At 31.7% G+C, this 24,490-nt stretch overlaps 1 long non-coding RNA gene across 1 annotated transcript in view; it reads right to left on the bottom strand.

Annotated features, from left to right (window-relative positions):
- Positions 1 to 3,293: 3,293 nt before the first annotated feature.
- LOC143047596 (uncharacterized) overlaps positions 3,294 to 24,490 on the bottom strand; it is a 33,841-nt gene continuing 12,644 nt past the window's right edge. Inside the window, exon 4 of the long non-coding RNA XR_012969605.1 lies at positions 3,294 to 4,107. This is a non-coding gene — a long non-coding RNA (uncharacterized LOC143047596). The remainder of the gene's footprint in view (positions 4,108 to 24,490) is intronic.

Below are 24,490 nucleotides of genomic sequence, written 5' to 3'. Positions count from 1 at the left end.
AAGGCCCCGAAATGACAATGTAAAAAAAATTCAAATGAGAAAACTAACGGCCTTATTTATGTACTAAAAATGAACGAAAAACAAAGATGTAACACATAAACAAACGACAACCACTGAATTACAGGCTCCTGACTTGGAACAGATATATACATACATAATATGGCGGGGTTGAACATGTAAGTGGGATCCCCCCCCCTATCCCGGGACCGTGGTTTAATTTGTTTAATTCAAAACTAACCAAAAATACTAAGATTTGAATGTGTGTAATTATATCAGTCAGGATTCTACTTCGTCAAAATTATCTCCCCATCACGCCAGTTCATTTGTACAATCATAGAAATGGAAGCCATTGTAGGAATGAAGCGCTGCCAATTTAGCTCTTGAAAACCGATAAATTTATCTACATAGCACCATTACGATCCTTATATGGCATTTGTATTTAAAAAGACAAATGTATCTAATAGCTAATGAGCATCAGTTAATGTTCTTGTCTGCATTTAGTCAACTTAAAACTATTATCTGATCGGTTCTTAGGTGGAATTTTTGAAAATTCAAAAACATTTGAAAAAATTCTAATTAAATATTCGTAAAGACTATAAACCCTAATTATCACACAAAAAATATGTTTTTTTCCAAGATATGCATTTTCAACATTCAAATTAAAAGACTCGTCAAGTACTTAGGGGTAAAAATTAGCTATTCGAACACACCTTCTCAGTTTTTGTGATTCATTAGAAAGGTATTCCACTTGATCCATATATTTCATCTTTTAGTACTACGAAATTTTGATGTTATGAAGTCAACCTGTAGCCTTGATATATAAAAATGATAGAATCTGAAGCGAGATGATGTATGAAATACTCTTGCTTTATACGTTTTCAAGACAAAATCTTCATCTCAAACACGCCCTAACATAAAATGGTGCTCTCCATTTTCTCTTTCGATACAAATGTCACCCATTTTTTGGATTTTTTTCAGGAGTCGCATAATGGAAGGACAGACACGAAAATTACTGAATTAATAGATTGATGTGTGCTCCGTCCGTGGTAAACAAAAAATAAAAATTGGAGGTTATGCATTTTTTACATTCAACTTGATAGATACTTATGTCGTCGACTTGATATCTGATTGTTCTGCTCAACTTTGTAAAAGATAAATTAAAAACTTATGCAAATGGTGCTTTTAAAATCTAATACTTCGTAATTGATCAAAAAATTGCCATTTTAATTGTTTTTATTAATTTTTACAATTTGTGTTACTATAGTCAATATTACAGTAAGCATTTATAGCCTTCTCTAACAAAGAGCTTCGATTCTTTTGTTCTATTTCAACCGGGTTTCCGCCTGATATGTTCACAGTCAAACTAACTTCTTCTGAAACTTTTAAATTTTATAAATCACAGACAACGGGTATATGTCAATGGAACAGCCCCAAATCAAATACACGGAACAGCCAAAATAGACTTTAAGGAGTCAATATACATTCTACGACAATGAACGGTATGTCGTTCACTTAAAATCACTCAGGACTAGTAAACTTAATATAATGCAAAACAAAATGTAAAACAGTTTATTAGAAAACGACAACCACTGACGATTCTGACAATTCATCAGATATCTTATTAATTTGTCTACGACATTTCTGGTCGCTTATTCCGCTGCTTCTCCGCTTACTCAAGTAAAATTTCAAACAGATCTATTGCTGATTGCACACATGAGAATACATGAGCTCTTTTTGTATGAATTACAGATGATATTAAAAATCGAATACTTAAAGTTAACGTATTATCTATATTTTTTACAAGAAGAGGTTATTTTTTTGGCCAATGTCCACTGAATTCGTTTAATTTAAAATGTTATAACCCGAAAGTTGATCAACCAGGTCATCGTTTTATGTCAAAGAGCATATTTTTTACAAATGAAATATTTTTTGTCAATTTATTTTTTTGTTAAATTCGAAATATTTTCACTTATAAACTTTTGGTAGATATCTTTTTAGTTACACCTGTTGTCCCATTGACAAAAATCATACATGTCTTTATTGATATTGTTGTTTATTATTTGTTTAAATTTGTATTGCCACAAACATTGTAAATGTTTAATGATAATTAATAAAAGTTAATTCTGATATTAAGGTTTCTTGTTAATCGACATATTTGAAAAAAAGAACACCACTATCCATTGTGAATTGACATAAATTTAGAAAGTGATAACATAGTTTTACTTTCAAGATACTTTTAGGATTTAGGTTGAAAATAACCTTCTTTTCATATTTGTGAGCATCACTAAAATGAATTGTCAAAATCAATCAAAATTGCATCTGAGTATTCTTATGGCATTTAAATTTTGTTAATGTTCAGAAAAACGTCATAATATTGTTAGAACCTTAGAGAAGACACATAATGCTGTGATCTGCGATTTTTGTTAAGTTTGAAAATCTTTTTGAACATGACCCTGGTGTTCAATAAATCAGTCTCTGTGCATACCATTCAATAAATGTTTATCGACCTTTTTATACGTGGCTAACCTGTATTTCATTTGAAAAAAAAAGAAAGAACCAATTAATTTAAACAAACGTAAATGTTACAACTGCCTAGTTTTTTTTTTCATCTTAGAAAGTAGGATTTTGTTAGATTGTCTGTACTGGTGCTGTTCTAAGAAACAAGGCATTGATGTTTTTGTTGTTAAAAATATGATTTGAAATTTGATACTTTAAGGTCATAGTATATCAACAATTTGGTAATGAATAGAAAAGTAATAACAAACCCGAGGAAAAACTTCGTTATTGATGAGAATATGTAACTATGCATGATTCTGTTGAAATTCTTCATTCAATTTTTTTTTGTATCAAAAATGTACATAAAAAATGTTTATTGTAATTGTTTGAGTTACTGTATCTGTCATGAGTTTATGGTAAGATATTGAGATTTGACGCTGTTTTGAATTAGTTATATGTTTGTATTCAAAATAAAAACAAACGTAAGAAAACGTACCATTAATGGTGCCCAACATATGATAAATATAAGCACCACTGCTATCAAAAATATCATCATCTGCATTTCACGGTCTATTCTGCAAATTTCATCTTTATTGCAGGAAATAGTTTTAGAAGTGTCACGCATTTGTATTAAAGTTGCTATCACAGCCACATTAGAAGCGGTAATCAAAACAATGATTAATATTCCTGTCAATGAATAGATATATGTAAATGCTTTCCCCGTTGAATCTTCACTCCTAAAGTCAAAGAAACACCATGTCCCTGGATAATGTAGTACATTTTTGCCAACACCGATTAAAGGTAGGCTTGAAATAGCTATAGAAAATATGAAAAGAGATGATAAAATATAAACGGCTTTTCTTTTTGTTACAAATCCGGCATAAAAATAAGGATGCATAAGAGCTATATAACGATCTAAAGCCATAATAGCCACCACAAACATAGTTGATAATCCGGAAAATATTAACATGAAAGAGAAATAATTACATAAATGGTCTCCACCGTACCAATGTGGGAAATGTGCATACTGGAGGAATGTCACAGGTGACGTTGAAATTGTTCCAAAGAGATCTACAATTGCCAAAAGTCCTACAAGTCGGTAAAATATCGTTCTTCTGTTTTCTTTCTTTGATTTAAATAACACTATTAAAGCAGTCATATTGCCTATTGCTCCGGCTGCAAACATTAAAGCGGGAACTATTGGAGACAAAGAAGTGTGCGGTTCCATTTCCAAAACTGTAGTATTGGTACCAATAAATGCTGACGGTGAAGAATTACTTTCATCCATTAGAGATATTGGTATTTTTCACTTTTTGCTGATTTCCATTTTTTTAATAGCATTTTTTAGAACTTAATCCAATTTTAAACACACTTCCGATAGTTTTTCATTTCTAGGATACTAAAAAAAAAATAAAGGTAATCACATGTGTAGAACTATTTTTATACTTGAAGTATCATTTTCCGAACTTCCCTGTCAGATAGTGTAGATCTGTTGAACAACTTCAATCGATTGTTCAACTAAATTATCCCATAACGGGTTGTCATCATTAATTGATAAAAATACCAATCAATAGATAATTTCAGCTAGCTGGTTTTTTAGACGCCAAACTCCTGAAACAAAGATGAAAAATTGTTTGGATAATATTTCAGCCACTTAATCACATTCCACCATTATATAATAGTACATTTATAGGTAATATTTGTATAGATTATTAAAATAACAATGTACTTGAGCCCTAGTAAAGTTTAAACGCCCACACAAAGAGCTATTTATTTTCATACACTCTAACATCTTCAGATTTCTAATGAAAATTTGAAAATGGTCGTAGATATGATAATTCTCATTTATAGGTTATGATAGTGAGTGCTTATGCATCAAATTACTACTAAAATTTAAATGATCTATAAATATTCTTTATGAACTGTATATATATCCTGTTCAGGATAATTAATTTCGCATAAAACCTAGACTAACTTTATACATGCAGTTGTGTGCAAATATAAATGATATTCTGTTTCAATTCCAGTTAAGAATTTAAAAAATGCTCAATTTGCACAAATAATAAGTTGTCTGTTCTAAATTTAATTTAAAAAAAGTATGGTGATCCCATTTTGTTGTGTGTGTTATTGTCACACGACAAATAAGGTGTATACATTTTTTAAATGACATGCATAAAAAATAAACATAGATTGTAACTGAAAAAAAATTACTATTCGACATAAAGGCAACAGTGGTATACCGCTGTTCAAACGTGTTATAAACTAAAACAGAGGGAAACACATCAACTATAAAAGGAAAGCAACGGAACAACAGAAACACCGAAGTGCAACAAAAACAAACGCCAATATACATAAACACATCCCTCCTTTACAATTGTTTGTTGGGTATCTTAAATATCATATGTATTGTTATAACAGTGACTATACAGGATCCATAACAGCACATGTACATGGAGTGTATGTATATATATATATATATATATATATATATAAGTACGTCTGAGTCAGTGACAACTCTACAACAGATGTATCCATCGGATCTCCATCAATGATGGTGATACATGGCTGTGTACATAATGTATATACAACTCGTCTAAACATCAACCCAACAATGTTAGATCAGTAAATTTGCTTTCGCAAATTTTTGGTTCTTCCCTCGCCGGGATTCGAACCCATGCTACTGTGATATCGTGACACCAAATCGCCTGCACTGCAGCCGTCCCGCTAGACCACACGACCACTTGGGCTCTCAATTAAAAGAGCTTTCGCTGGCCGTGTGTTACCTTTCCTCGTCAGTTTTAATCTAGCGGCGTACTACAGTACATGATATATAAGGCATGAAGATGTTATTGTTACAGATCAGCTAAATTATTATGATATTTCGATATTACATGATATGGTTTCGTATTGACTTGATATAGTTTTGTCATTACTCAATATGGTCTTGTCATTACTCGATGTGGTTTCACCATTATTTAATATGGTTGTGTCATTAGTCAATGTGGTTTTAACATTACTTGATGTGTATTTGACTTGACGTAATGTAATTGTTTCATTACATGATGTGATTTTGTTATTTCGTAATGATGATTTGTTTATTCTTTATATGGTTTTAACATTACGTAATGATGTTTCAAAATTTGACCATTTTACACTACTTGATGTGCTTGTTCCATTATTTGATGTGGTATTGTCATTCTTCGATGTGTCCTGTCATTCTTTGGTGTGGTTATCCCATTACTTGATGAGGTAAAACCAAGTGACCAATTCGGAAAAAAACTGTTTTATTTTTAGATAGATTTCTACGTTGTATGACTGTGCCTTTAATGCATTAGGCCATCCATCTAATTAGTATTCAAACTAAAGTTCGGGGTACTGTTTAAGTTAAACTTTGAGTGAGTTTTCGAATGAAAGTCATACTTATAATTAAAGTTCTAGTTAGAATTGATTTTCGAATTGGACTTCGAGTTTGAATCACATTTAAAGGCAGAGTTCTAGTCACAACTTTAAATTTGAGTCACTTCTTGAGGTAGAGTTTGAGTTGGATTCGAATTTAAGTCTCATTTAGAAATTATTAAGATTTTAAGATGAAATTCGAGCTATTTTATATGTCTTTTTGAGTTCGTAATTAAATTTTCTATCGCGGAACAAGGGCTTTTGCTTGGGCTTCCGAAAAGAGGGCTCCGGGATATGCGTACTAAATAAACAATGTTGCAGTATACAAAACGCAACATAGGAGTTGAAATAAAGTTAGATGTGGTGTGATTGCCAATGAGACAACTATCCACCAGAGTTTAAATGAAGTGGATGTAAGAAATCATATATCGGCAACCGTACAGCCTTCAAAAATCCGTATAGTCAGCTACAAAAAGGCCACCATGCACTATGTGAAAAAAATTCAAACGAAAAAACTAACGGTCTATTTTACAAAAAAATAAATATGACACATATGTATACAACGACAAAAATTGAACTTCATGCTCCTGACTTGGGTCAGGTACATAAAGAAAGTGCATGTGGCGGAGTTTAACATGTATGTGAGAGAACATCGAACTGTAACAGAAGTGTAACAGCACAACACGAGAAAAAAATGTAAACTAGACAAATCGATGCCCCCGCACTCCACTCATTGAACCGCTTGTACCCCAAAAAGGACAAAGTTCAATTATTTTTCTCCCATAAGAGGAAAAATAATGAAAAGAAAAAACCCTGACCACATGCACACCATCAATACATGTACAAACAGCTAGCAGAGTGATAAATTCCTAGCATTCAATTTGTAGGAGGAGTTATCTGGAAACGCCCTACTTATGCAAGTAAATTTCCCAAAAATAACAAAGTTCAACTTTCTCCCGAAGAGCACATATTAATAAAAATTAAACCCTGACCACATACAGCACACCTTCAACATATATGTACAAACAGACAGTAAGGAGAAAACTTCCTAGGATTCAAACTGTTGGAGGAGTTATGCGGAATAACTACATGTATATACCCATAATGGGACGGAAAGACGGACGGACAAATGTTAAACACTATGCCCCCAACTTTCAGTTGCTGTAAAGTTGCGGTGGCTTTAAAAAACATTTCAATTGCCTAGCTCAATAGATCGGTATGACTGGGTAATTTAAATCCATCGGGGTGATCTCGGGTTCCCTAGAAAGGTAAGGAGATTCTGCTCAACGTTTTGCATCCGTCGTGTTATTTGCGAAATTACAAACCGAGTGATGTGGTCTTATTTGGAAGTTCACATTCGAGTAAAAGATGAAGGAACATGTTCGCCGTCACTTGTGAAACAGATATTCCAAAAAGTTTATTTTTCAATTAGTGCGAGGTAGATCAGAGAATTCAATTGATTAAAAGTTAAAAGATTGATATTTTTTTTTAGAGAATTCTTATTTTATAGTATGCTTTGTCGCTTAGTCCGAGCCCCCCTCCTCCGATTTTACTGTGACTTAAGTGTGAGTTGATTTTTTTTAACGAAAACGTATAAGTCTTTTGATTTGTGTCGAGCCTGCGACATAAATGTAGCGGCAGTGAGACACAACAACGTCATCGAAAGTGGCGTCATTTCGGGACCTTTTATAGTTTACTACGGGGTATGGGTTTTGCTCATTGTTGAAAACCATACAGTTTTGTTTTAGTAAAATAAAACCGAATTAAACTGTTTTGACCTGATAAATTTATTACCTCCATGAAGTGTTTTAAAACTTGTATAGGAGTTTTTCTTCAATATCTAGAAAAAGCATCTACAGAAAAACATTTTTTTAAATTTTTTGACCGATGAATGTACAGCTCATCAACATTACGCTTTTACACTGAAATCAGCAATATCAGGTGAGACACAGCGTTCCGTGGACTTTTTTACAAATTTATTATAATACTGCTTCTATTTGAAAACTTATAGATCAAATAACAGGACCAAGTGGTTTGGGGATATCCCAATTATGTCCGAAATACTGTAAAATTTTTAGGATTTTATTTTTTTTTTATTATTGTCTGCCGTTCCCTTTTTTCATACCAAATAACTCTGAACAACCACTCGCACTTTAATTTGATTTTTAACTTTGGCGATACCCATCCAAAGCACATTAAACAAACGACATATTGAAATCTGTTAAAAAAAATAGATTTTTTTCACATTGTGCATGGTGGCCTTTTGTTGCTGACTATACGGAGTGTTGAAGGCTGTACGGTTGCCGATATATGATTTCTTACATCCACTGCATTTAAGTAAAACTCTGGTGGATAGTTGTCTCATTGGCAATCACAACACATCTAACTTTATTTCAACTCCTATGTTGCGTTTTGTATACTGCAACATTGTTTATTTAGTACGCATATCCCGGAGCCCTCTTTTCGGAAGCCCGAGCAAAAGCCCTTGTTCCCGGCGATAGAAAACTTAATTACGAACTCAAAAAGACATATAAAATAGCTCGAATTTCAGCTCGAAATCTTAATTAACAAAAATTAGACTTAAATTCGAATCCTACTCACACTCTACCTCAAGAAGTAACTCAAATTCAAAGTTGTAACTAGAACTCTGCCTTTAAATGTGACTCGAACTCGAAGTCCAACTCGAAACTCAATGCTAACTAGAACTTTAATTATAAGTATAAAATTGAGAATGGAAATGGGGAATGTGCCAAAAAGACAACAACCCGACCATTGAAAAAAAAAACAACAGCAGAAGGTCACCAACAGGTCTTCAATGTAACGAGAACCTGCACCCGGAGGCGTCCTTCAGCTGGCCCCTAAACAAATATATACTAACTTGAATTCGAAAACTAACTAAAAGTTTAACTCAAACAGTAACCCGAACTTTAATTTGAACACTAATTAGATGGATGGCCAAACGCATTCAAGGCACATACAATATGGAAATCTATCTAAAAATAGAACAAGTTTTTCCGAATTGGTCACGTGGTTTTACCTCATCAAGTAATGGGATAACCACATCAAAGAATGACAGGACCACATAAAAGAATGACAAGACCACATCAAATAATGAAACAAACACATCAAGTAGTGTAAAATGGTCAAATTTTGAAAAATCATTACGTAATGTTAAAACCATATAAAGAATAGACAAATCATCATTACGAAATAACAAAACCACATCATGTAATGAAACAACTACATTGCGTTAAGTCACATACACATCAAGTAATGGTAAAACCACATTGACTTATGACACAACCATATTAAATAATGGGGAAACCACATCGAGTAATGACAAAACCATATTGAGTAATGACAAAACTATATCAAGTCAATACGAAATCATATTGTGTAATATCGAAATATCATTAAGTAATGACTATTCATATTGAGTTATATTAAAACATCATTACGTAATGTCAAAACCATATCAAATAAAGACAAACTATTATTAAGTAATGATAAAACAACATAAAGTAATATCAGAGTTCCACATAAGACAGCTGTGGCGTTCCATACTAATGAGTATGTTAAATTTGATCTGACTATTGTGCAAAAATGCCATGATCTGTGCACATATAGACATACTTTACAATAACTATTTGAAGGGTCCCTAGGTAACTTGTTGCAAGTTTAAATGTCTATCCTACCATACTCGAGTGAAAATTAAAATGTCCTGCTCTTCATCACCTTCGTTCTTATAACTACATCATTGATTTAAAGTTAAACTTGTTTTCCTCTTGCATATGCTTAGTGTAACTGCCATGGAAAACAAACAATAATTGCAACGGGCTATATATATCAAGTTCAAATAAAAATGGACACAAACCAAAAAGGAGAAACAAGTTGTGTTCAAGGGGTTGTGAGGTCCTGTTTGAAGAGACTTATACAACAGTAAGTATATAATAAACTAAAATACCACCGTCGTTCCTGAAAACCTATAGGAATCAACAAGATTTCTAAACAGTTCTAGATAAAGGCTACATCAGTATACCGTTGCTCAAAAGTCATAAATCGATAAATAGGAAACAAATTCGGGTTACAAACTAAGACCGAGAGAAACATATAAACTATAATAAGAAATAAGATGTTTTCCTAAATAAGATGGAGCCCCCCATCCCCGACCTCAGATTACGTAAATAAAACAGTGAACTTTTCAAAGGCACTAGTTCATAGCTGAATATGTTTAGATTTTGAACTTAATTTCTGTAATATTAATTCAGATTATTTTAATTGATGTATGTCCCATATTGGTAATATTACATTTGTTTGAAAATAGGTTTTTGTACAATTCAAGATTAATACATTATACCTTGCATTTAAAGGAATATAAATGTACTAAATTAATGTGGCACAAGTTGCGACGATTAATATTGCTGAACCATATTTGTTTAGATAATCGTTGTGCAGTTGGTGTAAATAGTGTGTACATAGTTTGTGTTTTATGTTCAAATGTTTTGAAGTGAACGAACTTTAAAAAAAAAGTCCAAAAGAAGTTTTCAACCTTTTTGTCAGTATAAGCATTGCACTAATCTAATATAAAGTCGGCCCACAAACTGCGTCATTGTGAGCCTTAATCCTAGTATATACTGTATGTCTTATTCCCTATAGTGAAATACTGAGCAGTCACTTTACATTTGATAGACACTTACACTAATATATTTCGAATAAATCGAACCATTATAAAATACTGAAGTCGGTTTCCCTTTAGATTTTAGTATTAACATATGGCCATCTAATCAACACTGACGAAGCTGTCAGTGATTAAATTATCAATACTTTTTTTCATAGAAGATCTTTTTTTGTTATATTTGTATTTGCTGCCAATGATAAGAAAGAAAAGGGCAGATTTTATTTATTGCAACTATTCTGATATGTTAACTAGAATTTTATTAAGAATCAATTTTTATAATAAAATTATAAAATAGCACAACCGTCGAAGTTATGCATAACGTACATAAATGTTTGTTTCAAGGGGTAACTGTAATATTTTTTATAGAAACAGGAAAGGGGTTAAACCGTTTGGATGTATCAAATATTGTTGTATTATTCCTTATTATATTGTATTTTTTTTAATTCATTTTGTTTATAGTTGAATACATGCATTCCTACTATGTTTTTTCGTCATTATCTAATGAACTTTGTTGTTATATTTATATTGGGAGAGGACGTCACTAATGTTGTTATTACTTGTGTCCAATCCCTTTTGCTACTTTTGCAAATAAAATATGTTTAAACTAAATAATGTCCCTTTCATTAAGACATGTTTTGGTTTGTTTTAGGGCAACCACCGAATGACACAAACGCATATGTATATTTCAAAGGACAACTGGTTGATTTTCAATATAAAAGGAGAATCATCTGATTTATGGATTCATATGATATATTCTTCTTTTTTGTAAGACAGCTTTTTATATTTTTTCTGTATTTTTTTGTTTTTTTTTTGTTTTTTGTTTTTTTGTTTTTTTTGTTTTTTCTGTAAGACTTGTGATTTTTATAACTCAAAGTATACATGTTTATAAAATTTACTTCCTCAAAGAACATAAGATCCCACAACCATTAAAAATGATCCTGACAGCTGATTCTTTACATTATTTACATGTGGGTAGTCAATATGCAAAACTATTAAAAAACATACAAAAAGTGCATTTCGAAGTCTTTTCCTCAAACATCAATTCAACAGATGGTCATTTAGATGCAGATAAATCGGGTAATCTCTGTTATTTTTTCTACAAAACACAACAGCTACCGCAACGACGGTCTGATATGTACACGTTTAATTGTAGGTCGAATTACACAAGAGGAATGATGTGTATTGCTAGGGTATCATATATTTTCATCTAGTATTTACATTTCATCACAATAAATGTGTTTAATATTTGCCGCTGGGCGTAAAACACAATAAGTTAATCACCAAAGTAATATAATATTCTAATAATATTACACTGAAACTAATTTCTTCTTGATTTCTCAACAATATTGATTTTGTTATTCTTTTTTGACTTTATGGATTGACCCATTTATATCGTTGTTATCCTACTTATTATTTATAAGCCACAATTATGTCTAATGGAAGAAATATTAACTATAAAAATTAAGCAATCAAACGACTTCATTAAATACAACAGATGGACTTTAAGAAAACAACGCTATCTCCGATTAGAGACTGGTTTACTGAAAAAATACGATTTATTTTACAACTTGACGACTTCGTACCTGTTTTGGGATAATTAGCTCTCCACTTTTCGTGGAAAGACCTTTTGTTTTTCTTCTGATTATTTTTTTTTTCTTCTGCCGTCTGAGATGCTTTTTCGTTTTACAACATATCGAATGGATGTTTGGCCAATGATGTTGTACAGTAATGGGGGTTTCAAAACTCACCCTGTGTGACCGAACACTTATTCTTATAGGAGTTATCTCCCCGGGTCCCCTTTTTCTTGTTATCGCTATATCTCTAAAACCGTAAAAGATTTTTACAAACTGTTTTCAACAAATTGTTCGTCTACTCTTAAGAATGTTTTGTTTTATTTTGACTGGAGTGATCGGAAGACATCTTATGGGAGTTGTTTCCCTTTGAAAATTTAAGATAGACGATATGTTGGATAAATTCATACGGTATAAGTCGTAGAGGCCTACAGTGTTTTGATATGAAGTCCTTGGTCCATTTGAAGGAAATTGATGTCAAGGTCAAAGGTCAAGGTCATGTTATAGATTTTGAATTTTGCTTGTTATCGTTATTCAAAAGAAACTGTTACAGTTAATGATATGATATTTTTGCCAAATTACTGTTTACAATAGGGCGCAACTTCAACCTATTCAGTCGAAGTGTTTTGGTTAACTCTTATAAGAGTTTTCTCCCCTTATGTATTTAAAATCATTATTTATCCACAACCATACAAGTGATTGACCTCGGACCTTCCAATTTGAGTTCACTAATCCATGACCTTGAAATTGAGGTCAAGGTTGAAGGTCAAGGTCATATTCTAAATTTTAGATTTTGCTTGTAATCTATATTCGAAAGAAACTGTAACAGTTAATGATATGATGTGTTTGCCAAACTACTGTTTACAATAAGGGGCAACTTCAACTCATTTAAGTCGAAGTGTTTTGGTCAATTCTTATAAGAGTTTTCTCCCCTTTTGTAGTTGAAATCGGTATTTCTCCACAACCATACAAGTGATTGACCTGGGGTCTTTTGATTTGAGATCACTGACCTATGACCTTGAAATTGAGGTCAAGGTCAAAGGTCAACTTGACGTTCTAGATTTTGACCTTTGCTTTAAATTCTTTGTTGTTCATTATAAAACAATTAAGTCTTCTGCATATACCTCTTAATCTTATTTTTTTATATCAGTTTGAGGTACCAAATTACATCAACAAGGAGTGACCTTTTCTAACATCTTTTTTTAAATTTCATTCTTATTATCGAGGTGGAAAGACCTTCAATTGTTCTCTGAAGAATTGATTTTTAATGTCTTTTACTTTTGTTTTAAATTGTACAGAAAGACTTATACGAGCGAAACATTACCCTAAATAATTGAAGAATGAAATCTATTCATTATGTATATCATTATAAAATAGCTTTGATTTATAATATTTTAGTTCCATGGCACCAGGATAACAAGAAAATCCTTGTCCTTATCTTCACCTGTGATCTACCCTTGGTACAGCATAAAAAAATAACATTAAAAAGTCGACTTCACACAGCTTTGAGTAAAAAGCATGGGATAAGTATATTACTACGATAAATTAAACATTGTGTCAGAGCGGTTTATTTCATCAAAGGTTAAATCTTACATAACATATTAAAACCGATGCATGTGCAATTACGAAAAGGAGTCAATGAAGAAACAAATGTTGATATAATGTTGAAAACTAAAATTATGTTGACCTCTATCACGTCATATGAATGGCGTTAAGTCATAAATAAAGTTCTTAAGTAAAATGAAAACAACATGTCATAAGGTATCAATTTGCTGTCAAATTTACAACTTACATTTAATCCAAAAAAAAGTAGAATAAAATAGTATCTATGATTTGATTGCTTGTTAGCGTGTCATGAGGAGATTCAATTTCTATACTGTATTCTCGTACATCTATCATCTTTGTTTTCAAGAAAGATTTTCATAAAGTGAAACATATTGACGATAATTATCTTCTATCAGGGGACAAACATTGAATATTCCAGCGGTAAGGGGGTTCAGGAGAATTTTTTTGCGGATTGACTAGTCTTTTTCTCTGTTTAATACTACGAATGCTTATATCATTTGCTAGGATTTTACGTGAACTGTTTCCTGCATGATTCAAATTATTCCTTTTTTCCTTCTTTTGAAAGTTTTTTTTCAGCTTTTACTAGGCCATTCCTTTATCTCGTAAATTATTTGAATAGTGAAGTTACATAATTTCGAACTTATATACTGTAACAGTTTCAAATGCTCAGACTGTCTGCAAAACTTAAAAACCAATGCGTCAAATCACTTACTTCTTTTTTATAAATTTCCTGTATACAACACTTTGAAAGGACTTTCCTATTCCAGGAATAGATTACCTTAGCCGTATTTGGCACAACGTTTTGGGAATTTTGGGTCCTCAATTCTCGTCTACTTTGTACTTCTTTGGTTTTATAACTATTTTGATCTAAGCGTCACTGATAGGGTATTATGTAGACGAAACGCGCGTCTGGCGTATTAAATTATAATCCTGGTACCTTTGATAACATCACCTGTCACCTTTAAACTATAAGAACTTATGTTTAAGTTTTAATTCATAAATTGTTAGGTATACATCACATTAGCAGACGCAGATTTAGTAGTGGGTTTGGACACCTTATCATTGCTACTTGTGGAGTTCTATGCATATGGCTACAGAGTCGTTTTACTCGTCCCATTCCAAACATTGCAATGTTACGTTTTCCGCTTTTAAAATCCTTGATCTGCATTTGATTAGAACAAGTCATATACACTGTCCCTTTGACAACTAAACTCTTTGATATAGGACAAATTATATGAGGAATATTATTCATCATAAACAAGTTAATCTAAAATATGCGTTTTATTTTTATTACCAATGAAGTCCAAACAATTATTATACATAAATATCCTCTTACATGTATTAGATACTTAAAGAGTTCTTAAAACACTTTTAATAGATTCGGTTTTGCTGCCAAAAGTATAATTCTTGAATGAATCTCGGAATGATATTCCTATGCACAAATCTCTAAAAGTACAAATGCACAGTATACGTTGTAGTTGAAAGTTAAAACTACTTGGTATTATATGATTGTTTCTCAGAAAAACGTGTTCCAACAAATTCTGATAACACAGCTTGAAATGTTTCAATTTCGTCGTGTATCTCAGAATAACGATTGTTTAAGGAAGTAGTACTTTGTATCATAATCGATAACATGACATATACTATTTACCAATATATTTACATTATACAGTAACTTAATTTATGTTTATTAAAATTATTGAATTGGTCTGTTTTTCATACTTTTCTTAATGCGCATCTTAGATTGAACCAATTATAAATGAGTCATGATCTGTATTTGTAAACACTTAAATGCAATGAGTAAAATTGGGTATCACTGTAATATCAAAAAACTGCGCAGTTTTTGATAAACGTTACGTGAATACTGTAAATAAAATTGTTCTAGGTCATGAAAAATCTTACTTGTGAAGATTCCTACATTAAATACATTAAAGATGATTCGATTAAGATACACACAATATTATAGAAATCAGTTTTCCTATTGTAAGTTGCCCATAACCCAAAAGAAACATACCCTCTGTGCTTTTAACTATCTCAACGTATACGTTGTGCGCGTGCCTTGGTTTTATCAGCCCTCAGCCCGAAATTAAACTCACGAGAACGACCATCAGTTTAGACAAGGATTCCTCTATATATAATCACCTTGTTCTATAAATGATATATGAAATATGTAATATGAACATTGATCTACACAGGCGAACCAGTCTACCATCAGTTGTGATAATAATGCTATGTGGATGCCAATGTTCCGTGGTAAATGTTTTGTTCAGATACAAGACGATCTATAAACGAAAAAGAGCGATAATAAACAAAGGTAATGCAGAATACGATTAATTGATTTTCTTATAGTATAGCTGTATGAACATTTCTGGAAATAATTTGTTATTGTCTGAACGAAGCTCTGTTGCAATGTATATTGAACATTGTTAAACCTTGTTTTACCGCTATCTTTCATAAGAGGATATTTCTGTTATGTCTTTTTATTCATAACATGTTACGTTACAACGACAAATGTCCGCGAGAAATGTCGTTGTTTCAATAGAAAATATATTACATTATAATTACATAATATTCTTGATCAAACAAATTTGATAAAATATTTTATTCCTCAGAGTAATTGGTACTTTGTAGAATTTAATGGAATGGAATACTTAATTTTTACAACAGCATTTTTGTCTAGATAATGTGATAGTTATTATTTGTGAATTCCCTCTGTCTATAAATTGTGCCTTCTATATAAATTAATTGGTGATCTTGAAACTATATAATATCCAATCAGACCGTTAAGGGTTTATACATTGTTAAGCTTATTAATGTTATTAAGTTATGTGAAATCTTATAAGAATAATGTCATCGAAAATGGATTTATGAAATATACGAGGAAGTACACTACGGTTTCTGTTTATTTTCTTCAAATTTTCAATTTAAAGGTATCTCTTTATGTTATCCAGTATATTGTTTTGTACCGTTCCTTTTTAAAAATTACCAATATCCAAATTATATCACTAGGGTATTATCAAATTTGTTTTCTTAAAAGTAACGAAAGATGTAGTTACTATCTTTCTTTTCAATGGAACCACTCTAATTATGTTGGTTTTTTAAAATCTAGATATTTCTATTGACAAAAAATTTATCTGAAGTGTTATTTAGAATGAAATTCAAAACAGTGTGGATGTGGACATTGATTGACACATTAAATTCATCCATTGACTGGGACAATTTAGGTGAACGTTTGTATGTAACGACCACTGTTCACTATGTACTTTTTAAAGACACTTAAACTATGGGGTCACCAAAGGTTCTCAACACCTTAATAAAGTAATTCGAAAAATTAATCAGAAATAACACGATGTTTTGATTTATATCAATTATATAAATCGAAACATAAAGGTTATTCCTGATTAATTTTTCGAATTATTTTATAATTAAAGGCGTTAAGAAACCTTTGGTGACCCCACAGTTTAAATGTCTATCGTAGGTACGTCGTGAACAGTGGTCGTTACAGACAAACGTTCACGTAAATTGTCCCAGTAAATGGATGAATTTAATGTGTCAATAAATGGCCAAAGCCACACTGTTTTGAATTTCATTCTAATCGAAAATTAGCATTGGAACTATTTCTTCTTTTCAATGTTTCCCTTTATTCGTTATGATAGACTTCCAATGTAGATTTATCAAGAGACTGGAAATACCTAGTGTTTTCTTTCAACTACTCATTTCGTTGGATATATCATACCTAATAAATATAAGTTTAGTGACTATTTTGCAATAACAAACAGGTAGAAGATATCAGAAAACGTATAAACAAAAATACAATACTCGATATACAGTTCCCAGCTCCAACGTAAATTTAAAAAGGTGGAAGTCCATATAACTTTACAACATTAAACGTTAGACTGTATTAACCAATGGACCGAATTGTTAACAACTGTAATATACCTGCCTTGTGCAATCATTTTGTAAAGATTATTTTTTTTGTTAAAGCTTGTTTTAAAATTCACAAAACCTCAGAAGTGTATGGTATTAGAGTACATGGTATATATACGGTTTCGTCAAATATGAATAAAGTATTTCTAATTTTAAATAAAATAACATGTTCTTTAATTTCATGACTTCAATTTTAGTCCAAATCAAGAACAGTTTTGCACTATATTAAACGGAGCGCATATGTTTATATGAATGACTTACACAATTTCACAGTGATAGATTTATAAAAAAAAAACGGTTGAGAAGAAGCTAAAAAAAGATTACGTATTAAGGAATACATTAAGGGCTAAGACAGCCCATAAATTGAAACAAGTAATAATGAAAAAAAAATTCAACGCTTTGAAAATAAATCAACATTGTTTTATCTAGCATAATATTGCAATTTAGTTTAATAAAAACAAGCACAATCATTGACAACACCGTTATATAATTCATATTTAAAAGACTAAAATGTTAAATGAACATTGATTGAACAAGGCAAGGCTGATCGATTGTTAACTGTAAGCTTAATGAACAGTATCACTAATGAATGATGATGGAATAATTTGCAAAAAGAGCTTAAATTAACATTTTGTCTGCATCAGATAAAATATTATCATGTAAAAGTACAGCTTCATTTTATATTCAGAATTAACATAATAATCTAAACCTCTCGACAAATTTTCGAGATTCGTGATGTATTAAAATCACTTTGTCTTAATTCTAATTAAGTCTTTCCACTTTTCTGTGGAAAGACTTATTGTTTTTGTTCTGATTATTATTATTATTATTATTATTATTATTATTATTATTTTTTTTTTTTTTTTCTTCCGCCAAATTTTGTTCTTGCGCAAAATGTTTGTTTCGCAATATGTCGCTTAGATATTTCCCATATGGTATCGTATAGTTTATGCGCTTTTAAATTTCACCCTGCTAAGGCGAACCATTTTCTATGTAAGAGTTATCTCCCTTTTCACTGTTTATCCTCTGTGTGCATCTCCTTCGTAACAAAATAAGAAAGCGACAAAATTCTTTTTACAAACTGTTCGTTACATCTTCAGTAATTTTTGGCGTATTTGGATCGAAGCGATTTGATGAAATTTTATAGGAGTTATCTACCTTTAAGGAATAAATTTGTCGGTATGTTTTTTAAACTCCTAAACCGTTAACCGTATAACCCTGGAATGTTTTTATTTGAGTCCCCTGGGTCCTAACTTAGAAAATTAGGTCAAGGTCAAAGGTCAAGGTCATATTTTAGATTTTTATAAGTTTTTCATTTCCCTATAATTCTTGAACGGTTATAGATACAAAAAAAATAAGCAATGAAAAATGCTTGGTACTTTAAGGGGCAACTTTTTTACATTATGACTATATTGATTTTACCATCATATAAGGGACATAACTCCCATCGATGGTTTTTAAAAAGCCATTTTTAGGCAAAACTCTTAAACAAAAGGTCCTTGACCCAAAGGGTCTTTTGCAATGACCTTGTGGAGCAATGACCTTGACGAAGGTCACAAGGTCAAAGGTCAAGGTCATCAAATTATGTGGTTTTGGCACTATTTAAACAGTTTTATGAGTGTTTGAATTTCAACCAACCAACCAACCAACCAACCAACCAACCAACCAACCAACCAACCAATCAATCAATCAATCAATCAATCAATCAATCAATCAATGTTTCCGTTTCATGTGTTTGATACGGGATTCAAGGTTTCTTTTTTCCGCTTGTTTTAATTGAGCCTATCAAACGTGTTTAACCAACGTGTTTAACCAACGTGTTTAACCAACCAACCAACCAACCAACCAACCAACCAACCAATCAATCAATCAATCAATCAATCAATGTTTCCGTTTCATGTGTTTGATACGGGATTCAAGGTTTCTTTTTTTCCGCTTGTTTTAATTGAGCCTATCAAACGTGTTTAACCAACATGTTTAACCAACATGTTTAACCAACGTGTTTAACCAACCAACCAACCAACCAATCAATCAATCAATGCATGTTTCCGTTTCATGTGTTAAATACGGGATCCAAGATGTTTTTTTTCGCTCGTTTAAATTGAGCCTATCTAACGTGTTTAACCAGCCAACGTGTTTAACCAACGTGTTTAACCAACCAACCAACCAACCAACCAACCAATCAACCAATCAATGCATGTTTCCGTTTCATTTGTTAAATACGGGATCCAAGATGTTTTTTTTTTCGCTTGTTTAAATTGAGCCTATCTAACGTGTTTAACCAGCCAACGTGTTTAACCAACGTGTTTAACCAACATGTTTAACCAACCAACCAATTAACCAACCAACCAACCAATCAACCAATCAATGCATGTTTCCGTTTCATGTGTTAAATACGGGATCCAAGATGGGTTTTTTTCGCTTGTTAAATTGAGCCTATCAAACGTGTTTAAACTACGTGTTTAACCAGCATGTTTAACCAACGTGTTTAATCAACCAACCAACCAACAAACCAATAAATCAATGCATGTTTCCGTTTCATGTCTTAAATACGGGATCCAAGATGGTTTTTTTTTCTCGCTTGTTTAAATTGAGCCTATCAAACGTGTTTAACCAGCCAACGTGTTTAACCAACGTGTTTAACCAACATGTTTAACCAACGTGTTTAACCAACCAACCAACCAACCAACCAACCAACCAACCAACCAACCAATCAACCAATCAATGCATGTTTCCGTTTCATTTGTTAAATACGGGATCCAAGATGTTTTTTTTCGCTTGTTTAAATTGAGCCTTTCCAACGTGTTTAACCAGCCAACGTGTTTAACCAACGTGTTCAACCAACATGTTTAACTAACGTGTTTAACCAACCAACCAACCAATCAATCACTTAATGTATGTTTCCGTGTCATGCGTTTAATACGGGATGCAAGGTCTCTTGAAGTTTTTTTCCCTTGTTCTAAGTGACCCTATCAAACGTGTTTAATCAACCAACCAACCAACAAACCATCCAACCAACCAATCAATCAACCAACTAATCAATCAATCAATATGTATGACTGTTTATTTATGACAGTATATTGAAGGAACAAACTCTCAATTATTCAAGAACATTTTTATTTTATTATTGTTCTTACGTCTCTTCTGAAAAAAAAATCCACATATTCTCTGAAACTACAAGTCCAATCGACCTGAAAATTTGCAGTCAGCAGGGCATACATGTATTGAAGGTTCATAAAAAAACTGTTTGCAGATATCTCTCAAGACTTTTCCTAGAAAAAAGAAATGGCAATGCAGAAAAAATCGCTTGCTAGGTCCGTAAATCTCAGTAAAAACCTACAATAAAATGTCCGCTCCGAGATTGAAATACTAATCTGTGTTACAAACAGGTGCTGAAAAATGTACATTATCAGAAAATAATCCTTAAATGTGTTTTAAAGTTACACCGGATCGATTAAATCCAAAACATGCACTGCTGGTGAACTGTGATCAAAATGTCAATTTCCTACAATGACAAAAGAAATTACATTGTGTACATTCCATCTCTATAGATGTTGTCTGTTCAAAGTCCCGACCTAAAAAGAAATAAAAAGACTAAGTTTTTCTTAATATAAACCCGCGTCACGTGATGTCTCCTCAATCTTGCGCGCGCGCTGTATCTAAAATAAAAGAAAAACTTTCCAAACTAAACATGAAACTTCTCCGGTAACATAATAATATAGACCCCATACCAAAGCAAACAAACAAACAAATAAACAAATACCCCCCCCCCCCCCTTTTTCCAAATCAATCAATAAAAAAAATCAATTATCCATTCATCATAGGGGAAAGACTGCCTAACAATTGTTTTTGAAACAATTGCTTTATATTTATAGTATTGGAAAAGTAAGGATTATAACTAAATTATATTTACACTTTAACCATAGAAATATGCAAGTCACAAAATTCATGCTTTTATACTTTTAATCCAGATTATAAATAAATCATATTTTACATTAAAAAAGAACATTAGAACTGTTAATAAATCACAGTATTTAAGTAATATAGAACCAATGACATATTTATAGTAAGAGACATATGTGTAATAGATTGACTAAATGCTTGTCGATTTACTAAGTATGGTTAAATTGCACGACTTTTCAGTGAATACATGTTGCATCGTCCGATCTACTAGCTAATCTTAAATGTATGCCTTTCAAATATCTTTTTATCAATTTGACAAATGTGCGTCCATATAGAAAACTACAGCATCAACTAAATTCATGTTTTTGACTCGTTCAAAAAGACCTTGTTTTCACATTTCTAACGATGTATAATGATATAACGCTTGTAGCTACACTGCTAATATTATGTTTGGATTGGTATAATATTTTAAAAATTTGGGAAAGGGGGATAAAGTACATGTACAATATTCAAAGGATTAATTTCTCGCGTCGAATTTGGCACATTGATGCATTTTTAAAGATAATGATCGTTTTGGTATATGTATGTTGCATTGTCGTTTGTTTTTGTTGCACTCCAGTGTTCTGTTGTTTCGTTGTTTTCCTCTTATAGTTGATGTGTTTCCCTTGGTTTTAGTTTGTAACCCGGATTTATTTCTCTCAATCGATGTATGACTTTCGAACAATGGTATATACTGTCGCTGTTATATAGTTTGATGATTATCATTGAAGGTTGGTAGGCTTCAAATTGAAAAAAATATTTTGTAAGACATCATTCAATCATTATCACCAGATATAATCAAATACGGGAATATTTTGGTGAAAAATCTAACATATTTTTTCTTATATTCTATTTGGTAAATGTTTAATTTAACTTTAATCACCAAATCTTTGAATTAAAAAAACTGATTTTAAATTCATTGTGAGTGTCGGGGTAACATCATCATAGATTTCAGGGTTAAAAGTATGTACGCCAGACCCGTGTTTGGAATACGAAAGACATATCAGGTACGCTCGAATAAAAAAGTTAAAGAGGCAGTTAAAGTACAGTACGAAATTGAAGATCATTGAAGAGCACACATTCCTAAGGGTTTTGCCAGGTAAGTTTAGGTAATATATTCCCGAGGTTTTCAAAATCCCAAAATGTGTAGGTCCCACAAAAGTCAAATATGAACCCTTCTATGTCGTTAGTTTTAATCAGCTATCGCAAGGGTTAATTGTTTATAGAAAATGAACACTTAAACTTTTTACTATCCAGTCGTAAAATTCGTGAGTAAGAAAAGTGCTCGTTTGGCGGTAAACCCAATTTCAACAATTCTATGACGGTCCTCAGGTTTCCTGTTGCAAGGAAACAATTTTTGCATACTATTCGACTTATCCTTCCAATTAATGTTAAGAAGACACCAAACGATTAATTTATGTTTCATAAGGTATACAGTTGTTAGTGTCATCCGGGTTACAACGATCAAAACACTTACAAGTGAATGATCAAGTTAAATAGCCCTAAAGTGTTTAAAATGAACTTAATAGACACATCTAATTATGTGATAAGTATCTTAAAATATTTCAGCTTGTTTAGATTTCCAAGAAAATATGCAATAGTTCAGAGGATACTAATATGACATTTTTACGGACTTTTCGTTTTTTAATTGTCCTTAGAGCTCTGTGTTCTTGTCATTTAACTTTTTGCATACCATTTTCAGAACTAAATCTTGTAACAACACCTTTTCAAACATTTGCCGATTCTTTCAATCGTGTCAAGATCTGAGTCATATAACACCTACTTGAAATTCTTAAAAATACAATGCGGTTGACTTAGTTAAACCTGGAAGCAGTGTACATGTTTCTTGTCAATAATGGTACAAAACCCCCTGAAATATATTGCACACACAAGAGACAGCAAGTCGTAATAACTTTCATTATCACATTTTCATTAATTCATGATTTGTAATTATAGAATTGTCAATTGAAATGCTTATTACGAATTGATACAACAAAAACAAAACTATAAACACAAATATCCACCTACATATGGAAAGGTAATAGAGATTACCTATAATCCCAATGGAATTTGTCTATCTGTTGAGTACAACAATCTATCAATGATTAGTATCAAAATCCGCTCAATGCAATGTATAAAGGATTTACATATTAACGCTGGTAAAAGTTGATAAGACCAGAAACACCAAAGGCCAATCATTCCTTTGAAATTACGAAAACCGAATTGCGGAGTACATTTTAATGTCACTTTTGTAATATTATAAATTTAAAGAAGATTTTAAACGAATTGCAGATTGGAATTCAATCAAAAAACACAATACATAAATTTTAACTTGAGAATTCTTGTTTTTGTTTACATTATTTAAAGAATCAGTTTATACCAACTATGAGAAAAACGACGACATTAAAGAATGAACACAAAAATGAAGTTCACCTGAAATCATATGATCATACGAAAGCTGATCACTGTAGCAATAAAAATAATTTTAAGTAGATTATTCATGACAAAACTGGACCTTTTTGCTAACCAACTAAATAATTCCGACAGACTGCAAACCCGAGTTTTAAAAAACAATAAAATGATCAAAAATATCCTTTTTCACTTACAACTCAAATACACACTCTAAAATAAAAAATAATCATCGCCATTTTTTTTTTGCTTCTTTATCAGATTATACTCATGCCTGAATAAAACGAGTTTTACAGACATAACCGTTGGTTATTATGACGCATTTATATTTATCTACAAATACAATTTTAAGTATTTACCGGTAAACTTGTATCATACGAAACTCCTAAATTCAATCCATGATTTAAAATCAAATCGCTATTTGTAACACAATGAGACACAGAACACAGAATATATAAAAATAAACAAAATAATAGCAAAATAAAAACTAGAAAATATATGTCTA

This window comes from Mytilus galloprovincialis, chromosome 1 (assembly GCF_965363235.1).
Source record: "Mytilus galloprovincialis chromosome 1, xbMytGall1.hap1.1, whole genome shotgun sequence".
Classification (NCBI taxonomy): domain Eukaryota; kingdom Metazoa; phylum Mollusca; class Bivalvia; order Mytilida; family Mytilidae; genus Mytilus; species Mytilus galloprovincialis.
This window is presented reverse-complemented; position numbering and strand designations above follow the sequence as displayed.